We start from the raw sequence: 24,688 nt of genomic DNA on the forward strand, positions 1-24,688 counted from the left end.
ACAAGAGTTTGAATTACAAATTTTCTCCCCATTTCTACCCTCCTGCCCACTGCAAGATGGTATATATTCTGGTTGCCCCGTTCCCCAGTCAGCCCTCCCTTCTGTCACCCCACTCCCCTCCCATCCCCTTTTCCCTTACTTGTAGGGCAAGATAAATTTCTATGCCCCATTGCCTGTGAATCTTATTTCCTAGTTGCATGCAAAAACTTTTCTTTTTTGTTTTTGCACATCTGTTTTTAAAACTTTGAGTTCCAAATTCTCTCCCCTCTTCCCTCCCCACCCACCCTCCCTAAGAAGGCAAGCAATTCAACATAGGCCACATGCGTATCATTATGTAAAACCCTTCCACAATACTTATGTTGTGAAAGACTAACTATATTTTGCTCCTTCCTAACCTATCTCCCTTTATTGAATTTTCTCGCTTGACCCTGTCCCTTTTCAAAAGTGTTTGTTTTTGATTACCTCCTCCCCCTATCTGCCCTCCTTTCTATCATCCCCCTTTTTTATCTTCTTCCTCCTTCTTTCCTGTGGGGTAAGATACCCAATTGAGTATGTATGGTATTCCCTCCTCAGGTCAAATCTGATGAGAGCAAGATTCACTCATTCCCACTCACCTGCCCCCCCTTCCCTTCCTACAGAACCACTTTTTCTTGCCACTTTTATGCGAGATAATTTGCCCCATTCTATTTCTCCCTATCTCCCTCTCTCAGTATGTTGCTCTCTCATGCCTTAATTTCAATTTATTTCTTTTAGATATCATCCCTCCATATTCAACTCACCCTGTGCCCTCTGTCTATATTTATATATATATATATACACATACATATATACATGCATACACACACATATGCATATGAATACATACACACACACACACACACACACACATATATATATATATATATATATATATATATATATATGCACATTCCCTTCATCTACCCTAATACTGAGGTCTCATAAATTACACACATCCTCTTTCCATGTAGGAATGTGAACAAAACAGTTCAACTTTAGTAAGTCCCTTATGATTTCTCTTTCTTGTTTACCTTTTCATGCTTCTCTTGATTCTTGTATTTGAAAGTCAAATTTTCTATTCAGCTCTGGTCTTTTCACTGAGAAAGCTTGAAAGTCCTCTATTTTATTGAAAATCCATATTTTGCCTTGGAGCATGATACTCAGTTTTGCTGGGTAGGTGATTCTTGGTTTTAATCCTAGCTCCATTGACCTCCGGAATATCATATTCCAAGCCCTTCGATCCCTTAATGTAGAAGGTGCTAGATCTTGTATTATTCTGATTATGTTTCCACAATACTCAAATTGTTTCTTTCTGGCTGCTTGCAGTATTTTCTCCTAGATCTGGGAGCTCTGGAATTTGGCAACAATATTCCTAGGAGTTTTCTTTTTGGGATCTATTTGAGGAGGTGATCTGCGGATTCTTTCAATTTCTATTTTACCCTCTGGCTCTAGAATATCAGGGACTTGTTGCTTTCTTTATTAATTCACAAATACTTTCTACAATCCCTTGGATTTCCTTATATTTATATTAAAAATTCTGGATATACCAGCAGCAGTTTTCAAGCAATGTGTATTTCACTACCAAAGATAACTTGTAAAAAACAATCTCTCAATTGTTAGAGAATGTGACAACAAGACCGGGGGAGAGCTAATCGCAATGAATAAATAGTCATAACATCATATGATCACAGTGATAGAACTAAAAGGGACCTAAGAGCCCTATAAGTTCAACTCTTCCATTTAAAGATGAGGAAACTTAGGCCTAGAGACATTTAATGATTTGCCCAAGGTCACACAGGTAGTAATAATATTTAGCATTTATAAAGCATTTTAAGTTTATAAAACATTGTACATATGTTATCCCATTTGATCTTCTCAACAAGCCTGGAAGGTAGGTGCTGCTATTATAACCATTTTACAGATGAGAAAACAGAATGAAAGAATGACTTGCCCAGAATTACACAGCTGGTGAGCGTCTAAAGTAGTATTCGAACTCAGGTCTTCCTTATCCATCATACTATCTAACCGCCTCAATAAATGTAAATTCACTGTAATTTACATTTTCAGAGTAAAAGACAGTCTGAATTTTAAGTGAGGTCATAGAACCATAAAAACACAGAAAGTGTTAGAAGGTATCTGCGATATGCCATTAATTTTTTTTGAGATCATCACTAATTTAATTTTTGATATAATGTTTCTAACCCTTGGCCTTGTTAATGAGTTTTATATCGACTAGGTGAGTTTGGGCGGGGGGAGGGGCAGTTCTTGGTAGTTCACTTTAATGTTTCATCTAGAATGAATAATATTATAATCCAAAAAAATTTGCTACTAAGATATTACAGTTTTTACTACCTGCTTAATCCTATGGGTTAAAAAATTATAATCTTTTCTGCTGTGTTTATTATTATTAAACAGGATAGGTGAAAAAATAAAGCATTCTAACTCAAGTCAATAAACATTTGGTAACAGCTTATTATATGCAAAATGCCACGGTAAGCAGTGGCACAAAAAATGATACAGTTCCTGTCCTCGATGGCTTTACATTGTAGTTGAACATATGAAGTTCATACAGATATAGACAAATATAAAGATATACAGTCATACAGATAAAGAAATAAAAGGTATTTTGAGGAGATGGTACATGAGCTGAATTTAAATAAAGAAAAGGATTCCAAGAAGCTCAGGGAAGGAGGGAAGACATTTCAGCCATAGAAGAAAGCCCTGCGCAAAAGTACAGAAGCAGGAGACAGAATGGGCAGCTAAGTGGTGGGGTGGATATAGTACTGGGCCTGGGGTCACAAAGACAGGAGTTCAAATCTGAACTCAGATATTCATTAGCTGTGTGATCCTGGGTAAGTCACTCAACCATATTTGCCTCAGTTTCCTCATTTATAAAATGACCTGGAGAAGGAAATTGCAGGATCTCTACCAATGAGGTCCTAAAGAATTGGCCATGACTAAAACAACTGAGTAACAGTAACAACCACAGAAGGTAGAATGCTGAATCCTAGAAAATGTGACTGATAGAGGAAAAGACCTGCCCATTGGGATTCACTCTGTTAAGCATATGAGAGTTTTCATGCATATATGCAACTTTATACTTTTTGAGGAGAAATGGATCCTATCTTGTAAAGACATTGTTATATATTTGTAATGAATGATTGAGTAGCTGAGTACCATCTGTGGTCAATGGGTCCATGCCTCAATAATTGGCCACATGAGCTAGCAATAAAAATGTCAGAGGACTGACATTTGCAATGCCCTATATAGAGTGAGCAGGTATCTTGGGGAGGAGAACTTTAAAATCTTTTACAAAAAAGATTCAGACCAGTCAGTGATACTAAATACCAAGTCTTGTCAAATGAATTTTAATTGGCAGAAGGGAAGATATAAGTCCTTATTTGAGTCATCCAAGTACATGAAGAAGGAAAGGGAATCAATACATCAACAAGCATTTATTATGTGCCAGGAATTGCTCTAAGTGCTAAGGACACAGATAAATAAATAGTACCTGTTATCTACGAGTTTACATTCAATATTGGGAGAGAATAGTTAAATATATGTCTATACAAAATAAAAAATAATGTGATGCGTGGAGGAGTAGAACTAATATCTGGGGGTGGGAACAAGGGATGATGTGTTTATATAGAAAGGTGTTGTTTTTGCAAACCTTTAAAGGAAAATAGAGCCAGTAAGGTGAAAATTAGAAAGGCGTGCCTTCCAGATATTGGGGACCACCTTGCAAAGGCAGAGAAACAGGAGATGGGTGTCAGGTATGAGGGAGTTTGGGGAGTTTGCTCACATTTAGGTGATTGAATTCCCATTTCTTATGTGACAAGCCAACAAACATTTATTAAACACTTACTATATGTCAGGCACTGTACTAAGCATGGGAGATACAAAGAAAGTCAAAAAGAGTCCCTACTCTTAAGAAGGTCTCAGTCTAATGGGGGAGATAGCATGCAAAAAACTATGTACAATTAACATATATATGGAATAAATTGGAGACAATTTCAGAGGGAAGGCACTACCATAAAGAGAGAACAGGAAAAATTTCTTATAAAAAGTGGTATTTTAGCTGAAATTTGAAGGTATCCAAGGAATCAAAGAGGTATAGATGTGGAGGGAGATCATTTCACGTGTGGGAGAAAATCAGTAAAAATGTCTGAAGTCAAGAGATGGAGTGTCTTATGTGAGGAACAGCAAGGAGGTCAGCATGGGGTAATGACGGCCTGTACCAAGAATGTATTAGTTGTCAAAGTTGCATGAGGTATAAGCATCTTTCAAAGGGAAAATTCTAATTGTAGAAAATGAAGAAAAGACAGAGCATAAAAGGTTGAAACAATCTTTAAAAAAATGTTAAGTTTGAAGTTTCTCTCCCTTCAACCCCTCTGCACTGCTTGAGAAGGCAAACAATTTGATATTAAACATGTAAAGTCATAACAAATATATTTCATTTTAGCAACTCACAAAAGAAAACATAAACAAAACCTCAAGAAAAATAAAGTAAACAGCATACTTCAGTCTGCATTCAGAATTTATCAGTTCTGTCTCTGGAGATGGATAGTATTCTTCATCCTGAGTCCTTTGGAATTATCTTGGATCATTTACTTCATGAGAGTAGCTAAATCTTTCACAGTTGATCATCTTTACAATACTGTTGTAGCTGAACAATGTTCTTGCAATTCTGCTCACTTTATTTTACATGAGGATACATACATCTTCCCAGGTCTTTTCTGAAACCATCCTGATCAATCTTTCTTAAAACACAATAAATAGTATTCCTTCATGATCATATATCATAACTTGTTTAGCTATTCTGCAATTGATGGACATCCCTTCCATTTCCAATTTATTTCTACCACAAAAAGGGCTACTATAAATAGTTTTTGTACAAATAGGTTATTTTTCCCCTTTTCTTTGATCTTTTGGGGGTACAGACCTAGTAATAGTATTGCTGGGTAAGAAGGGTATGCAGAATTCTATATTTCTTCGGAAGTAGTTCCAAGTTATTCTCCAGAATTGTTAGAAGAGTTCACAACCACACCAACAGTAAGTTGGAGTCCTGTTTTTTCCACATCCTGTTGAGCATTTGTCATTTTTCTTTTCTGTCACACTAGCCAATTTGATAGCTGTGAAGTGGTATCTCAGAGTTGTTTTAATTTGCATTTCTCTAATCAGTAGTAATTTAGAGCATTTTTATGTGACTCTTGATAACTTTGATTTCTTCTTCTGGAAACTGCCTATTCATATCCTTTGAGCATTTATCAACTAGGGAATGGCTCTTATTTTTATAAGTTTGGCTCAGTTCCCCATATATTTGAGAAATGAGGTCTTTATCAGAGAAACTTTCTGCAAACATTTTTCCTGTTTTCTTTCTAACTGTGGCTGTATTCATTTCTTGGTGCAAAATTTTTTGTAATTTCATGTATTCAAAATTATCCATTGTACTTCCTGTGATCATCTTTATCTCTTGTTTCATAATAAACTCTCCCTTTATCCATGGATGTGACAGATACCTTTTTTCATGCTCCCCTAAGTTACTTAGGGTATCATGCTTTATGTCTAAATCATTTATCCATTTTAACCTTAACTTGGTATACACTGTGAGATGTTGGTCTATGCTTAATTTTTTTTTTCAAATTGCTTTGAAACCAGATTTGCTAGGCCATATTCCTTTACATTTTTTTTTCATTGATTCCACTGATATTCTTGAGCTGTTGTTCTTCCAGACAAATTTTGCTATTATTTTTTCTAGCTTTACAAAATAAATTTTGATTGATTGGTATGAGACTGAATAAGTAAATTAACTTAGGTAGAATTGTCATTCTTATTATACTGGCTTCATCTACCCATAAGCAATGAGTATTTCCCCAGTTGTTCAGATCTATCTTTATTTGTGTAAAAAGCGTTTTGCAACTGTGTTAGTATTACTTGTCTTGGCAAGACAAGAATTTGTCTCCCAAGAATTTATATTATCTGCAGTTATTTTAAGTAGAATTTCTCTTTTTATCTCTTGCTGCTGGGTTTTGTTGATAGTATACAGAAATGCTGATGATTTATCTGGGTGTATTTTATATCCTGCAACTTTAGTGAAGCTAATTGTTTCAACTAGTTTTTTTAGTGGATTCTTTAGGGTTCTCTAAGTATACCATCATATCACTGCAAAAAGTGATGGCTTTGTACTTCAATAGCCTATTTTTATTTCTTCATTTTTTCTTTCTTATTGCTATAGTTATCTTTTCTAGTACAATATAGCATAATAGTGGTGATAACTGAAATTCCTGTCTCACTCCTGATCTTATTTGGAAATGTTTGCTTTGCATTTTAGATAGCTACTACTTGTAATTTTAAGAAAGACTCCATTTTTTTCTCTGCCTTCTAGTTTTTTTTTAATAGGGGTGTTTTATTTTGTCAAAGCAATTGTATGACATTTTCTTCAGTATTCTTTTGTCCCCCTTACCAAACTGTTAATTGGCTTTTCATATTTTTTCCTTTGCTCTAATTATTTTACACAGTTTTTCCTCAACCACTCTGATTTTGAAAACATTTTTTAGCTTTTTCCTGAATTCTCGTTGGACTTATGTACCATTTTCAGAAATTTTTGAGGCTTTGCTTGTAGCTATTTTGACTTCATTGTCTTCTTTTGATTTTGTTTCTTGATCTTCCCTTCAGTACCTTTTAATAGTCACAATCTTTTTTAGTTGTTTGCTCATTTTTTCCATCTTATTTCTTGATTTTGGACTTTATTTTAAAGTTGGACACTGTTCAAGACATATGGGGAGCAGCAAAAGACATTATCTCAAGCTTCAGGCTTTTTTTCACTGCTATTTTCAGAACTGATGCTTCTAAATTGGTGTGATCTGGCAAAAGATGTAGTGATTGCTTTCCTGCTCTGTACTCTTGTCTTTACCTAGGAAGTGCCCCAACTTGGGACTGCAACTGATACTCATCTTTCTTCCTTGGGACTGGAAATGATACTGTTCTTCAGGGTCCTCGATCCCTTGTGACCAAAAATGATACTGTCTCTCTAGCCTTCTGCCTACTCTTGACCAAGAGTCTTTCTCTCTGCCCTTGAATCAGATACTGGTATAGGCAATGGTTTTGCCAAAAAGTGTCTGGTCTTACATCTAATGGTAGCACAGGAATCCCCTGAAATCTCTCTATCACCTGTTCCCAGGTCCCCTTATAATCCCTGACTTGAGAACTCCCAAAACTGTTGCTGCTATTTCTGTCACTGCAACCTTGTCCCACTACTGGTATGGTGTTTCATCTATATTGGTTTCAAGACAACCTCCACCCCCATGTCACAGATCTTTTTTTCTCACTTACTGGGTTGTCTTGGATTAGAAAAATGCTACATTCTGTGCTTTTGTTGGCTCTGCCACTCCAGAATTAAATCTGATGTATAATCTTAAAGTTGTTTGGAGGGAAATGTTAGGAGATTTCAGTGGAGTACTTTATCTACTCTGCCATGTTAGCTCTGCACTCAGAAGTTCTTCAATGACCTTTTAACTGGCCTCCCTTCCATTCTCCATGCAGATGCTAACATGATGATATTTCATCACAGTTCTTTGCCATTTTACCTAGTCAATAAACTTGAGTGGTTCCCGATTATATCTAATAGCAAAAAGCTCCATAGCCTGTTGCCATCCTACCTTTCCAGGCTTTTTTTAGTATTATTCCAATTTGTGCACAATGTTGTGCTGCACATCTGGCCTTTTTGATCCTTCTTTCACATGACACTCCATCTCCAGCTTTAATATTTTTGTGCAAGCTTTCTCACATACCTGGAATTCACTGCCTCTTCCTCCTGCAATTTAAAATGCTTAATTTTTTTAAGGTTCAACTCAAGTGCCACCTTTACAACCCTCCAACTCCTGATTACTTATTTTGTATTTGGATTGCATCTATTTTGTACTTACATATTTACTTATTGAGAGCAGGGATTCCTTCACTCTTATTTTTCCATCCTAGAACCTATCACAGAGTTGAACACACAGTAGTTTGCTTAATCTATCCTTGTTGATTAGTTGGTCTCCCTTCAAGCACAGATGGTAAAAGGACTAGAGAAATATCTCTTCTTTATCCATGCAATCAGGGAGAATACAATGCTCCTTGGAAAAAAAAAATGAAAGAACGGTTTAGAATGAAAAACTAAGAAGGAAATTTATTTGAAGAAGTTGAGATTGACCTTAGAAAAATTAGTTAGTTAGCTAGTTGTTATGTGTTCTCAAAGAGGACCTAAATGACATTACTGTGTTAGAATCAAGTATGGCCGACTGCAGCTGCTGAGACCAATATGAGCTCAGAATATTCTACCACAGGCAGGGCGCAAATAGTCCATGTGAACACTTGGGGTGGGTTCTCTAAATTTAGTTTAGTATCTGGAGGGTAGGAGAATATGAGTGAAGAGAAATGAAAGGGGAAGGGCCATTGGACTCTAGGATCTAAGAAATAAATAGGTATGTTTCTTCCTAAACTAGAGAAAGCTGGACCCTCTGAAGAGGAAGTTACTGCTTATTTTTTCATGGATGAGGATGAAAAGTTACCAGGAAATATCACCAGGAAGGAAACCATCCATTCATTTGGTTGGAGAGATGAGTTCTACATGAAAATAGCAATAGACAAGTCTGCATTTTCCTCGGTCATATATCCAGAATGTGAGTGAGAACCTCCTAAATATTTTCAGACATAGTAACAATTACCAACTGCTGGTGATTCATATATGCAGTTGCAAGACTACTATAAAGAATCTAGAAAGCATTGCTAGAAGGCAGTTATGTGCTATAATAGATGAAGCATTGGGCTTAGAGTTTGGAAGACATGAGTTCAATTCCTATCTCAGATACTTGCTGGCTGTGAAACTCTTAGCAATTCCTTTTACCTGGGCTAACCTCACCTCCCTTGCTCTCAGCGTTGTCATAAGGTTGAAATAATATAACATATATAAGAAGCTTTGCAAACCCTTAACATTGACTACTTAATGCTGATGCTAGCTATTATTATTATTGTTATGCAGATGGACTATTCATCGTCGCTGCCGATCAAAACCAACATTGCAGAAGCAGATTTTGAATGTGAACAGCTGGTTGAGACTGAGAATAAGATTTAGATTTATGATCCTCTGCTTGAAATCTAGGAAAGACAGGCTTTTGTCCAGGACTCAGTAAACCTGACAGGACTAGTAAAGATGTCATTGTGTGGAGTCTTGCAAATCTAACGATACAGCTTTAAATTAAAAAGAAAGGATGTAGGGGTGGAGGAGTGGGGAAAATGGTTTATATTTGTATATGTTTGTGTGTAGGTATACACATACACCTATGACATATATGTGTATAGGTTTGCATGTATTTGTATACACATATGTATATATGTGTTCATACGTATATGTGGATACATGTGTGTATGCCTTAGGGAAGAGCTATATTAAAGGATGAAAAAAAGCAGGAGAGGACACAGAAATTTTAAGATTTACAATTGACAAAATCCAAGGGAAGTACCAGCAATAAAATTCATCCTTATTTATTGATACAGAGCTGCACAAAATTTAATAAATCAAGGTCAACTAGAAATCCTGATGAAAGGATACACATTAATCACTAAAATTATCACAGATTCAGTGGGATAAGAGGAATAGGTATGTGCATGGATAGTAATGGATCACTATTACCCAAATATTCAATATCTCAGTGTCTCCTATTAAGGTTTCAAAATTTTTCTCCCTCCCAATGAAGATACTTTGCAACTTCGTCTTGGAGAGTCCTGGCACACTAGGAGTTCAAGTGTCCTGTCCAGTGTCACATAGCTCAGAAACAGAACTTGAGCCCTTGTCTCCCTCACCCCCAAACGCAGCTCCCTCTCTTAAACATCATTACATTTCTAATGATGTTTCACAGGTGAAAAAAAAAGTTGTCACAAGACAAAAATATTTGCTAAGGAATTTGCCCACCTATTCACCACTCAAACATTCTTTCCCTTCCTGCTGTTTAAACACTTTCCTCACCTAAGAAAGGATCTGGATCTAACAGAGTTCCTTACCTCTAGCCCAGTAGGTTAGATTGGACATAATGGACAAAGAAGTGATTTCCCAACTTGATTTATCCTGGGCACTGAGGGTCAAGTTGTGGCTATTGATAGGATTTCATAGTAGAGTCAGTCCATATTGACAAGGCTTACTGGTAACCTAAGGTCATCAAAAGACCTGCCTATATGGCTGAAAACAGATGTTTCAAGGCCTACTGACTCACTAAACACTGTTGAACAGATGTCCTCCTTCTGAAGGCAAGAAGTGTGGAGAGACAGAGAGGGAAACTGAGTGGGCAGCAAGTCTTCCTAGCCAAGTGCTCTAATTTTGTTGATTTTCTTTTTCTTGCATTGGCCCTTTTGTTAACTTTTGAAAGAGCTTGATGTGTCTTACTTCTTTCAAATATAAACATAAAGTACCAGGGTACTTTATGTTTACATCATTCATCTCCATCCTTCCTATTGAAATCTTTGTTGGTCATGGTCAGTCACTCAGCATTGCTTATAGGTGTTAGATGACAAATAATCTAAATAACAAAAGATTAGAGAGGCTCTTGAGGAAACTGATAAAGCCCTTAAATAACTTTTGCAACAATAAATGTTTTTATGGTTGTTATTCAAAGGCAAATGTAAAATGAAATATTTCATCATGTTATCATTAAATTTTGCTTCAAGAATATTGGGCAAAAACAACTCACAGATCTAGAGCTTGAAGGGAACTTGAAAATGATCACATTTGGCTACTTTTTTACAGATAAAGAAACCAAGGCCCAAAGTGTGGTGCTAATGTGATCAAAAAGATCTTCCCCACCTAGTAGATAGGCCTCAGGTGGAACCAGTTAAGGGAAGCTTGATTAGGAGAGGCTTGCTTGTAGGTAGGCCCTATTAGGTGCTATTAGGTACTAAGCCCCAGTCCTGCACAGGGTATATATTCCCTGTGGGTAGCCATTAAGCTCAGACTAGAGAGCTGCAGAGAGAGACTACAGAGTGGTGGAGAGTGGAGATGAGAGAGCTGTGAAGAAGACAGAACTGTGAGAAGAGAGAACTCCAAGAGAGAGAACTGGAAGGACTCTGAGAATTGCAAGGGCTTTCAGAACCCCAGGAGGAGAGGACAAAGGCAAGCAGATAGTTAGGATTTGTGAGCGTTTATGGGAAGGCCCTAGCCAAAAGGAAGGTTATAGAATGACTTGGCTCTTTGCTATGATACTGTGTTTTAATCTCCTTGCTGTAATATTGAGGTGGACTTACTGGTTTTGGAATACAATTACTGTTATGTCGAATTGGGGTTATTGGTCCTGGGATTTGATCCTCTGGTGTCTGAATAAATGTTTTACTTCTTCTGCCTTCTATCCAGAGAGTCACTTATATACAGGCATATTCATGGTCACCATTGATATCATGAATCTTTCCTTACTGAGACACAGAGTCATTGAGTGACTTGCTTAAGATCATGCTTGCAATGAAAGCTTCAATATTGGAATTCAGGTCTTGTGACTCCAAGTTTAGTGTTCTTTCTATTGTATCTTTTTCTCCATTGCTGTTGTTATTTTCATAATTTTATTTTGATCCTTCAAGATAAAATATCTACAAAAACTTTTCTTCAGTATATGTTGTGAATTGTTTGTCTTCTTTTTAAGAATTTTAAGAAGCATTTTTTGCCCAGTACCACTCATCCCCAGACAACAATAGCTTCTTTCACTGTATGTGAAAAGAAACAGGATAGATGAAAGGGAGGGGAATACAAGTGGAATTGTTTATCATTAAGTTGCATGTGGCATAGGAAGCATCATGGTGGAAATAATTTAGGTGAAAAGCAATGGAGGGAGAAAGGCAAGCAATATTGACATGTGAATATACTGTCTACAACCTGTGCAGAATGAGGAAATGGATGGATTTGGGAAACAAATCATTATTATGGCAGGGAGACAAAAGATAGTCATGATATGGACTTCAATTATCCGGACATCTGCTGGAGTTCTTTCTCTGCCAAAAGAAGAGTAGCTAATAAATTCTTGGCTTGCCTTAATGATAATTTTATATGAAAAGAAAAAAAAAGTGGAAGAATAACAGAGAGGACTTGATTCTGACCAACAATGAGGAACTAATTGCTAAAGCAGGAATTATTGGAATCATAGTGGGAAGTGACCACTCAATCTTCAAATTCGTGATAGAGATAAAGTAGGAAGTTGGCCACAGTTGGCCATGTATCCTTGATTTAGATGGGATGGTTTCTGAGGTGCCTTCCAGTTCTGAGAATCTATTGTTCTCAGATAATGATTCTGTGAAATGAATATGTTAGTTTCAGTTACAGCAAATGGAGAAGTTTTGAATGCTCTGGATAAGCTCACTTACCTTGGTGGTGTACTTTCCAGGGATGTACACATTGATAATAAGTTTTACACATGCATTGTCACTGCTAGCTCAGTGTTTGGGAGGCTCCGAAGGAAAGTATGGGAGGAAAGAGGTATTAGACTAAACACCAAACTGAGGTCTACAGAGTCATTGTGCTGACCTCATTGTTATATGCCTGTGAAACCTGGACAGTCTACCAGCACCATGCCAGGAAATTGAATTGCTTCCAATTGAATTGTCTTAGGAAGATTCTGAAGATCACCTGTCAGGATAAGGTACCAGACACTGAAGTCCTTACTCAAACTAAACTGCCAAACATTCAAACTCTGCTTCAGAGAGTGCAACTGGCCTCATTGTTCAAGTGCAAAATGTATGTTTGTCAAAAAGACTATTTTATGGAGAACTCACACTGCGCAAATGTTCATGTGGTGGTCTGAAGAAATGATATAAGGACACTCTCAAGGTCTCTCTTAGGAACTTCGGAATTGATTGTGTGACATGGGAGACACTGGCACAGGGTTGCTCAGCATGGCATGCCCATATCAGAGAAGGTGCTGTGCTTTATGAGCAAAGCATGATTGAAACAGCTCAAAGGAAACACAGGATGCACAAATTTAGAGTATCCACCCCCAAATGTTCTCACGGACTATTTGTGAAGGTGCTGTGGTAGAACATTCAGGAGCTCTTATTGGCCTGATTAGCCACAGTCAGATATATACTCTTCCAGAATGAAGGACAACAACCAATCAAAATTGTTAGTTTCAGTAAGTTCCTTGAGAACTTTACAGAATCTGCCTTCTATTCACCTCTCAAAGCTCATTTCTCTATATGTGATTTTGCTCCCAGCTGGTCACCACTCTCTGCATCTATTTTGTGCTTTCTCATCTTTATAGCCTAATTACACCTGGTCTGAATATCCTTCCTCTTTTCTTTGTATTTATAAAAATCTACTTCTAGGGTTATATCCCAAAGAGATCATACAAGTGGGAAAAGGACCCATATGTGCAAAAATATTTATAGCATCTCTTTTTGGACTAGCAAACAATTGGAAATCAAAGGAAATCAAAGCCCATCAATTGGGGAATCGCTGAACAAGCTGTGGTATATAAAGGTAATGGAATACTATTGTGCTATAAGAAATGGGGATGATATGGACTTCATAAGAACCTGGAAAAACCTACACGACATGATGCTGAGTGAGCAGAGCAGAGCCAGGAGAACATTATACACAACCACAGATATATGGATTCTGTGAGGACTAACCCTGACAGATTTTGCTCTTCTCAGCAACACAAGGTGCAAAGACAACTCCAAAGGACTCATGATGTCCTGGACTACATCCAGAGAAAGAACTATGAAGTATGAATGCAGATTAAGGCACACTTCATGCTCTCCTTTTTTCCCCTCTTTTTTGTCTCTTTTTGTTTTTGGGTTTTTTGTTTTTTGTTTTTTTTTTGGTTCTGTTTCTTCTTTCTCATGATTCATTCCATTGGTCATAATTCTCCTCCACAACTTGACTAGTGTGCAAATTAATTCAATGCAAAGTTATACATGGAAGTTATATGGGATTCCATGCCATCATGGGAGGGGGGGATGGAGGGAAGAAAATCTGGAACTCAAAATTACGTAGAACCGAGTGTTGTAAACTAAAAAGGAAAAAAATAAAAAAATAAATTAAGGATGACAATAAAAAACATAAAAATCTACCTATTTTTCCAGGTCTAAGTCAAGTCCTTCTTCATGTACAAAACCTACCCTAACCAAGGCAGCCTGAAGTGTTTCCAACCCCTGAATTTCTATTCTAGTTCTAAACCATTTATAAAACAACATGTCATCTACCATTTGTATCTTTTTAAATTTTCTAAAATTGTTGATTTAAATGGGTTTCTGTTATGCTTTCATGAGTGTTTATCTTTTCTTCCCAACTAAACTAGAAGCTCTTTGGGGACAAGGGATGGCTTTTGTCCTTGTAAGATATTTGTTGATCTGATTCGATTTTAATATCACCCAAAGAAGATAAGAGATTGAAAATTTTTTTGAAATATTTTGTGATTTGTTTTACTAGAATTATGGGTCTATGCTGATTTAATAAACTGAATAATTACAAAATATCCTTTCATTTTGGGCTGTGTGGGCAGAATTAAAACCAGCATTTGATATTACTATGAATTTGAGTCACAGAATCATGTAGTAGATTGGTAAACCTAGGAGGGACTGACTTTCTAATTATTATAGATGAGTAAACTGTAACCAAGAGAGGTTGTTATTTATCCATACTCCCACAGCTAGTAATTAATGGAATCAAGACTAGAAATACTATTTTTAGACTTGGTTGAGTATTCTTTACAATATACCAGGAAGGGGTTAATACAGCTGACTTATGCCTTGGAGGATCTTGTAAAGCTCATAATTATTCTTCCAATCCATTAACCTTTCTCTAGCTTCATTTGCTTCCCTTTACAGTCTTGGTCCTGCAGTTAACCAGTTTAACAAGGCACTGTCCTCATCTCCTGCCCCCTTGTCCTTCTGTTGTTCATGCTCTGTTAATCCTCAATTCAGAGTTATCACCAGCATCTACCTAATCTGGTCCTACTCTTCAGCCACTGAATATTGCTGGAGGGTGACATGAAATCATGCCGACTGGGTTCATTATAGATTCTCATCATTGAATCAATTGAGCCTTTCCTGCAGGCCTGGCTATTTCTGACTTCCTATAATATTCCCCTCATGCTGTCTCAATCTCTATTTGATCTGTGAACTCCAGTCTTTCTCTTTCAATAGCTGGTGTGCATTGAGGCAGAATTTTAGAATGGATAGAGTACTGCCCTTGGAGGCAAGAGGATATGAGTTCAAGGCTCATCTCTAACACAAACGGGCTGCATGACCACAGAGAAGGCAATTAATTTCTCAGTGGCCCAGACAACATTTAAATAAAATGCAGAGCAGTTGCCAATTAATCAGAGGTTTGAAAAAATGTTGGCCTGGCTTATTTTGCTTAAAATATGAAATCATCTGTCTTAAACTCAATCAACTTTCTCCTCTGCAACATATTTGGCAGGGCTTTTTGTTTTGTTTTGTTTTGTTTGTTTGTTTTGGTTTTTGCTCTGATTTCAGAGGATAAAATGGGTCATTCTCTTTGCTAAGGATAATCCCTCCACTTTCACCACTGAGCTATTGATCTCATTCATACATTACTATATTGAACATATATATCTTTGTCTATTTTTACTGGCTTACTTCCAAAAGCAAAATGAAACAAAAACAAACAAAAAAATGGTCCCTTGACCCTGCCATTTCCCTCCAACTATAGCATATGCTTTTCTCCCACAATTAAAATCCTAAAAAGATTGCCCAAACTTTTTGTCTCCACTTCTTCACAATTCCTTCTCTCCTTAATCTGTCATAATCTGATTTCAAATCCCTCTCTTGTCTCTGAGAACATATATTGTTATATCCATGATCACCAGTGACTCATTAATTGCTATATGAGATGACATTCCTAGTCTTCAATTTCCATGAAATTTTTATACTATTTAGTAATGTTGAAGAGTCTCTGAAGGAAGAAGATTTTTATATACTCTTACATTCTTGATTATTCCTTTCCCTGGTTCATTATCCTCATTTTACCCTTTAAGTGTGAGTATCTCCAAAGACTCTATCCCCAATACTACTCTTGTGCCCCTACGATTTTCCCTCAGTCATCTCATCCACTGACATTAGTTGAATTCTCCCTTCTATGGAAATTGATTCCAAATCTATTTACATAGCCCTAGTCTCTCCTTTAAGTAAGTCGTACATTTCTAATTGCCTTCTGAACAATCCCACCTCGATACCCAACTGAAAACTCAAGCTCAACATCCCCCAAATTAAATTCATAACCATCCTCATGAACTTTTCTTCCTAACCTACCTATTTCTATTGATAGAGCCAGTCAGTCAATAAATATTTATTAAGTGCCTGCTATGTTCTATGCCCTGTGCAAAGTGCTGGGCTCACAAAGAAAGGCAAATGACAGTCCTTTCTCTCAAGGAATTCAGAGCTTAATCCCCCTAGTTTCATACATTCAACACTTTAGTCTTATCTCCATCACCCTGTATCCATTTGCCAAGTCCTATGGATTCCACCATTATAATAGCTTTCATGTATCTTTGCTTCTCTTCCCTGACACTGCAGTTACCCCCAAAAGCATACTAGCTGCTGTCCCTGCCTCCTGGCTTTCCCCTCTCTATATTACTTAACTAGCAAAATAATACTCCTCATGCTCAGATGTGGCCATATCACTCCCCTACTCAAAAACTCTTACGTGGTTCTTATGGCCTACAGGGGATACAACAATAAACTCCTTTCACTAATACTGAGTCCTCCATAAAGTGACTTCCTTATTTTCCAGCCTTATTTTATCTCTCTCTCTCTCTCTCTCTCTCTCTCTCTCTCTCTCTCTCTCTCTCTCTCTCTCTCTCTCTCTCTTTCCCCTTTCTTCTTCTTTCTTTCTCCCTCTCTCCCTCCCTTCCTTTAACCCTTCCTTTCTCCTTCCCTGCCTTCCTTTCTCCCTTCCTTCCATCTTTTCCTTCCTCCCTCCTTCTCTTTCTTTTCTTTCATTCTTTTCTCCTTCTTTCTCTCTCTCAATGCCCCCCCCCAAGTTTGACCCAGGCAAATGTGTCTACTAACAGTTCTTGAAATGCAATCTGCCTTTTCTTACATTCTTGCATTTGTACAAAATGCTTTCCCTAACACCAGTGAATAAATGGATGAGGAAATGTTTATTAAGAGGTCAGCGTGCACTAAACATGGTACTAAGCCAATGGATGCACATATAAAATCCAAGAGAGTCATTGCTCTCAAGGAGCTTACAATATATTGGGGGAGACAGCACATGCAAATAGTGGGGCTTAGGGAGGAATATTTTGGTTTGGAAATTTTCATGGATGATGAGTGGAACATTAGAGGAATAGATTGATTCTTCCCATCCAGGATTACATTGTCATTTTGATTATGCTTTGCCAGGAATATTCTCTCTTCTTATCTCTGCCTGTTAAAATCCTTTTTTATTTCAAAGCTCAAGAAACTTTCCATGATGCCCCACCTGAAAATTTCCTCTAGAGCATTTGTCTCTCTCTCTTTGTTTCCACCTCTCCCCGTATATCATGTTTGTGTTCATGTTGTATCTCCCTAGAATTGGAACTCTGAACTGAGGATTCTTGAAAGTTTTAGTTTTTAAAATTGTTTGTTTTTTAATAATTAATTAATTTATTTTTTAGTTTTCAACATTCACTTCCACATGATTTGGAGTTTAAAAATTTCCCCTCCTCCCTCATCAAGAGGGCATGCAATCTGATATAGGCTCTACTTGTACATTCATATTAAACATATTTTCACATTAGTCATAATGTAAAGAAGAATTAGAACTAATGGGAGGGACCACGAGAAAGAAGAAACAAAATAAAACAGCAAAAGAAAAAGAGAGCAAATAATATGCTTCTCTCTGCATTCATCCTCCATAACTGTTTCTCTGGATGTGGATGGTATTTTCCATCATGAGTCTTTTGGAGTTGTCTTAGATCCTTGCTTTGCCGAGAAGACCTAAGTCTATCAAAGTCAGTCACTGCACAATGTGGCTGTTACTGTTGTCCTGGTCCTTCTCATTTCACTCAGTATCAGTTCATATAAGTCTTTCCAGGTTTTTCAGAAGTCTGCTTGCTCATCTTATAGCACAGTAGTATTCCATTACATTCATATAAAACAATTTGTTCAGACTTTCCCAAATTGATGGACATCTCCTTAATTTCCAACCCTTTGCCACCACAAAAAGAGCTGCTATACATATTTTTCCACATGTGGGTCCTTTTCCCTTTTTTGTGATCTCTTTGAGATACAGACCTAGAAGTGATATTGCCGGGTTAGAGCATGGACATTTTTATAGCCCTTTGAGCCTAGTTCAAAATTGCTCTCCAGAATGGCTGGATCAGTTTACAACTCCAACAACAATGCACTGATAGGTGTGACATGGTACTTCAGAGTTGTTTTAATTTGCATTTCTCTAATCAATATTGATTTAGAGCATTTTTTCATGTGACTACAGATAGCTTTAATTTCTTGATCTGCAAAGTACCTGTTCATATCTTTTGACCATTTATCAAATAGGGAGTGAATTGTATTCTTAAAAATTCTACTCAGTTTCCTATCTATTTTAGAAATGAGGCCTTTATCAAAGACGCTGGCAGTAAAAATTGTTTCCCAGCTTTCTTCTTCCCTTCTAATCTTGGTTGCATTAGCTTTGTTTGTGGAAAAACTTTTCAATTTAATGTAATCAAAATCATCCATTTTGCATTTCATAAGGTTCTCTCTCTCTTGTTTGGTCATAAATTCTTCCCTTCTCCATAAATCTGACAGGTAAACTATTCTTTCCTCTCCTACTTTGCTTATAGTATCAGTCTTTATATTCTAAATCATGTACCCATTTTGACTTTATCTTGAAATAGGGTGTAAGATGTTGGTCTATGCTTAGTTTCAGGCATACTATTTCCGGTTTTCCCAGAAATTTTTGCTTAATGGTGAGTTCTTATCCCAGAAGCTGGGATTGTATAGTCATTGGCTTTTGTATCTTGCATACCTAATCTGTTCCACTGATCCACCATTTCTTAGCCAGTACCAAGTAGTTTGATGACTTGTGCTTTATAATACAATTTTAGATATGGTATAGCTAAGTCACCTTCTCTTGCATTTCTTTTTGATTCTTGAAGTTTTAAAAATATTTTGATTCCTATGTGTCAACAACAAAAGCAATTCCTTTATAATCCCATGTATTCTTTTTATGGATTTCAAACTTTTTCTTTAGATGGGATCCATTGGCTTCACCAGACTACCAAAAGATTAAATGACCCACAAAAGACTTAAAAATATTTGTTTTGGAAGATTTTAAACTCCTTGAAGTTAGTAAGATTGTCATTTTTTTTGTCATTATAGACCAGGTCCTGTATTTGCACACAGTAGCCATTTAATACATTATTGATTGAATTTAAAAATTAATTCTATATGTGGGTGATTTGGAATGCATTTGCCAACAGAAACCCAGTCAATCCTAGTATGAGTCACATATTAATTCAGAGAGATACATGACTTATAATGTAGATGAAGTGTAATACTTAGAGGACAGGTGTGAATTTAAGATACCTGAAGGAAAAGGCACATAGAACAAGAAAAAAGAAACAATCTCTTCTTTCTTCCCTTGGTATAGTTTTCTTTCTTCTCCTTGATCGTTGGCAAATTTTTAAAGAAGCATATATATATATATATATATATGTGTGTGTGTGTGTGTGTGTGTGTATGTATATGTATATATTGTATATATGTATGTATGTATGTATATATATGTGTGTGTATGTGTGTGTGTGTGTGTGTGTGTGTGTGTATATATATATATATATATATATATATATATATATATATATATTTAGCATCATCCCACCTTCCTTCACCTTTTTCCCTCTTAATTTCTCAGGCTTCTATCCCCAAGGACACAAAGACTTAGTACTCATAAGCTGACCTAAACACTTCACTATAGCCCTACACTCTTCCCTGTCATACCACCTCAAATTAACTACTTTTCTTCTGTAACCACCAAGCCACTCCTATCCCCATAGGTGTTTAGAGTACAGGTGCTAAAAGACATTGACATTCAAGAAGATGATGCCTATTGGTATAAGAGCTTAGAAGGGCTTCCAAGGCTATTGCACCTGTTGAGGTTCCAAACCCTTGGCTCAGTTCCACCTGGTGCTTTACACATCTGGCTGCTTAAAGTACAAAAGGATTATCTGGGGAAAGGTGGAAGGGAGAAGTCCATAAGAACCTTTTCCTCTTTTCCTGATCTTCAACTGCCTGCAATCCTCTGCCTTAAGTTTCAGATACGGTGAGTGCAGAAGTGGAGATGCATGCTATATTTTATTAAAATTTTTAAACTGCATTTTTAATGTTTGTTAGTCATCTCAATTGGATTTTATGGTTCATGAGGGCCTATTTCATTAAAAACACAAAATGTTAAACCTGCTGGAATAAGACATATTTAAGTATCACCCATGGTATTTGGTACTGTGTAAGGAGGTTTTATTGTTGATGCTTTCCTCCTTTTTTCTCTTTCTTTCTCTTCATGATTAAATTCATATATGTTAAATGCGGGAAAGACATTGAGAGAAGAAAGGAAGTCCTGTGTGATAAACTAGCTAGAAATATACTTGTTTCATTTTTCCCCTCAATGGTAAAAGCTTTGATCAGAATATATAGTGAACTTCCATTTGGAATAGCAAGAAGGTTCCTATTGTTTCAGAGGGTTTGGTAGGATGCATATTAGAGAAAACTGAAAACACCAGAAGGACTTTTTGGCTCCTGCTAACATCTATGGGGAAAAGAATGTATTGTCAAAGCAAGTAAAAAGAATATAAATTGTCTTTAAAGATTAAACAAATAGAGGAAAAGGTAAATTTCATTTATTTATCTTAATATTTTTTGGAGTCATAAAATGTACTACTGGATTTATTTATTGCCCAGCTAAAAAGGTCAAGGTTAATGGAGGCAGGGATTAATAAAAAGAAAAAAAAGTTCTCAATGACTCAAAGATTTCTTTGAAAAGTGCCTTGAGTCCTACTGAGTTAAGGGGCATAAAATAGGATAATCATGGTGGTAATCACCATTTGAAAGCACAGCAGGTGGTGTGATTTCACCAGGGTTATCCTATTATACACCCCCCCACCCATTTAGCAAATAATATTTTTTAGCATGGGAGAGTTAGAAGTAGTTGAACTTTTAACATTAACAAACTAGAGAAGTTGAAAGAAAAATTTCAACAAGTTAAAGAAAACCTAGAATTGTGGCTAATTAGACTGTAGTCTAATGGGGAGGGGTGGTGATATAGAACATTTGAATCCACAGGGAGAACTTTAAAATATTTTGCTTTTGAAAAATCAACTCAATCAATTGGAGGCCCCAGATAGTGATTACCTTTTATCCCTTTGCATTTGGATAAAGTGGTGAATTTTGTTCACTTGACCCCATAAAGATGAATTCCCTCAATAGTCAGGTCCTTAATGGAGGACAGTAAAGAAGATGGTGAAATTTTTGAAAGAGGTGACTTGTTCACTTGAATTTATTCACTCTCTCCATGTCCCACCTTTTTTAATCATGTCTAGTTAACATTAAACCTTATTGAAGGTGGGTAGAAGAAGATATAATGAAAGATATTTCCTCCCTAGTAAAGATAATAGAGTCTGGAATATTATCCTCCTCCCCCTCGTCCTCCCTCACCTCTGTCTCTCGTGTGCATGCACGTGTGTGTGTGTGTGTGTGTGTGTGTGTAGGATATCCTTGTGTGGTCAGTGAAGAAGGCAGAATGGATCTGGATGCTAATAATTGACAATCAGGAATTTAATACTGTTTTTATGTCAGTTACTGAATTCATTTCTAATAGTATGGGATTATTGCTATCAGTGAGAAGTTCAATATACTTTCATCTGTCTCTTAGATTTACAGGAACTCTTTATTGTCAAATTTGGTAGACAGAGCTGAAAGAGTCCATACTTCCTCTGGGGATTAATGTCCACCATTTTATTAACAATGTATTGCTTATTGGACTGTAATGCAAGGCCTATTTGACTAGGATGAATGAGGCCATGGTGTCAGGAGCCTTTAATCTTACGGTGGTTCATATAGACAGTTTGTTGGATAAAGGTTTTATATCTCAAATATGTACAGAACTTTGTCAAATTTATGAGAATACAAGTCATTCCACAATTGATAAATGGTCAAAGACAGTTTGAACAGACAGTTTTCAAATGAAGAAATAAAAGCTTTAAATAGTGATACAAAATATGGTCTAAATCATTACTGATTAGAGAAAGGCAAATTAAAACAATTTTGAGATATCATCTCATATCTATCAGATTGGCTAAAATAATAAAAGGGGAACATGACAAATGTTGGAGGGGATGTGAAAAAACTGGGACACTAATACAATATTGTTGACAGAGCCTATCATTTTGGAGAGCAATCTAGATTTATGCCCAAAGAATTGTAAAACTGTTTACACCTTTTGACCCAGCAATACCACTATAAGTTTGTTTTCCAAGGTAATCAGGAAAAAGAAAAAGAAATTATGTGTTCTAAAATATTTATAGCAGGTCTCTTTGTTGTGGCAAAGAATTAGAAATTAAGGAGATGCCCATCAATTGGGGAATGGCTAAACAAGTTGTCTTCTATGATTGTGATGGAATACCACTGTGCTGTAAGGAATGATAAGCAAGTTGATTTTAGGAAAAAAAAAACACAGAAAGACTTCCATGAACTACTGAAAAGTGAAATGAGCAGAAACAAGAGACATTGGATATAGTAGCAGCAATATGGTTCAAAGTATAACTGTGAATAAGTAAGCTATTCTAACTATTATAAATGTTCAAATCAACTACAAAGTATCTATGAAGGAAGATTCTATCTACCTCCATAGAAAGAATGACAAATAGAAGCATGCATAGTATGGTCGTGTGTGAGTGTGAGTGTGTGCGTGTGCGTGTGTGAAAAGGCTGCCTCTGGTGCAGGATGTGGAGGAAGACAATTTGGAATTTAAAATGTAACAACAATAAATTAAATTTTAAAAAGAGATATGAATCAGGTGATTAACTTAGAGAAAACTCAGGGTTCAGATTGTTTATTTAAGGTTTACTGACACATTGGATGGGGGAGAATCCAGATGATTCACAATGCAGTCTATAATGAGCTACAGACTAACTGAAGAGCTTATTGAAATCTTTGGGTATTGGAGAACCATATTCTACATCTGGGCATTGTAATGGCTCCTATTTGTTGAATTATTCATGAATATCCCTCTTTTGAGTAGGGACAAGAAGAAGTTATGACCTTTAAAAACCTAAAGTCATCTGTCTATTCATCAGTCCCTCCCTTTGGGACCTTGTAGAGGCTCCTAGAAGTCTCTTTTCATAAAGCCTAGTTGATTGAGCCTTTCATAGACACCAAGGCAAGGACGAATCACATGGTCATTGGTCTTCTAAATCCATGAACTTCCTGAAGCCAATATTCAATATACTTTTTGGGGGAAAAATGCTTACATATTATTTGGCCCTGGTTGTTACCTAACCTAAGGATCAAAAAAGGTCACATGGGGGGCAGCCAGGTAGTGCAGTGAGTAGAGCACCAGCCCAGGGGTCAGGAGGACCTGAGTTCAAATCCAGCCTCAGACACTTGACACATTTACTAGCTGTGTGACCTTGGGCAAGTCACTTAACCCCAATTGCCCTAGTCACATTATGACCCTTTTTCTAGAATTACCCATTTAAAATTGGCTGAGACAAGATGGGTAAGGTTCACTTCTGCTGTGAAATGGAAATTCTATATCCATGATAGTCCTTGTCCTGGCCTCTCAGATGTCTTTCATGAACAGGTTATGACAAAGTCAGAGATTGCCAGAGTCTGAGACCTCTAGTCCCAGATATAATATTTTATCACCTCTTCTAGTTCTCTCAGGCCCTGAGTATGAAGACTTTTATCTTGAAGAATGTTGTTTTGCTTTGATTCTGCATATTTTTAGAAAGATATATACAATATGACTTCAGTAGCTACTAAACTATAAACTGGGGGATGTCCTGAACTTAAGGGATAGGGAATCCAGTAAATCTTCCCAGTGTGTTAAGCTGAGAACTGTATCCTGAGGGAATAGAGAAGATAATTTTATTTATGATGATTCCTCAAAGGTGACTATGGAATTGACAAAAAAGGTCCTAGAGAGAAGAGAATTGGACTATTCAATGCTCTTACTTTGGGTTCATGATCAATGAAAGAATTTTGCTAATGCTTTTCCCAGCAACCACTTGTTTGTGGAGTGTGTTAATACCCATAAAAGACATCATATGTCTAGTTTCAAACTGAATAACGAGATTGATTCCTTCACAAGAGGAGTAGAGATTGGAAACTGGGTAGTCACCAATCAAGATATGGGTATAGTGGTTTATGTAGGAACAGTCAATTTTCTTGACCACAAACAACATTGTCACCTTTGGCCAAGGATGCTCTTCACCCCAGTATAAGTGTCACCTTTGAAGGATCAGCATGGTATTATCCCACATGGTTCTTACCCCATCTCTGATTAGTATATCTAGTTTGTTGGTCCTCTTCCACTATCAGAGGATAAGGAGTTTACCTTCACTCTAGTTAATAATTATTCAGGATATGATATAACAAGATAAGTCATGTTATCACCAAGATCCTTAGGGAACACTTCCTTTTTCCCCCCATG

Source organism: Trichosurus vulpecula, chromosome 3, assembly GCF_011100635.1.
Source record: "Trichosurus vulpecula isolate mTriVul1 chromosome 3, mTriVul1.pri, whole genome shotgun sequence".
Classification (NCBI taxonomy): domain Eukaryota; kingdom Metazoa; phylum Chordata; class Mammalia; order Diprotodontia; family Phalangeridae; genus Trichosurus; species Trichosurus vulpecula.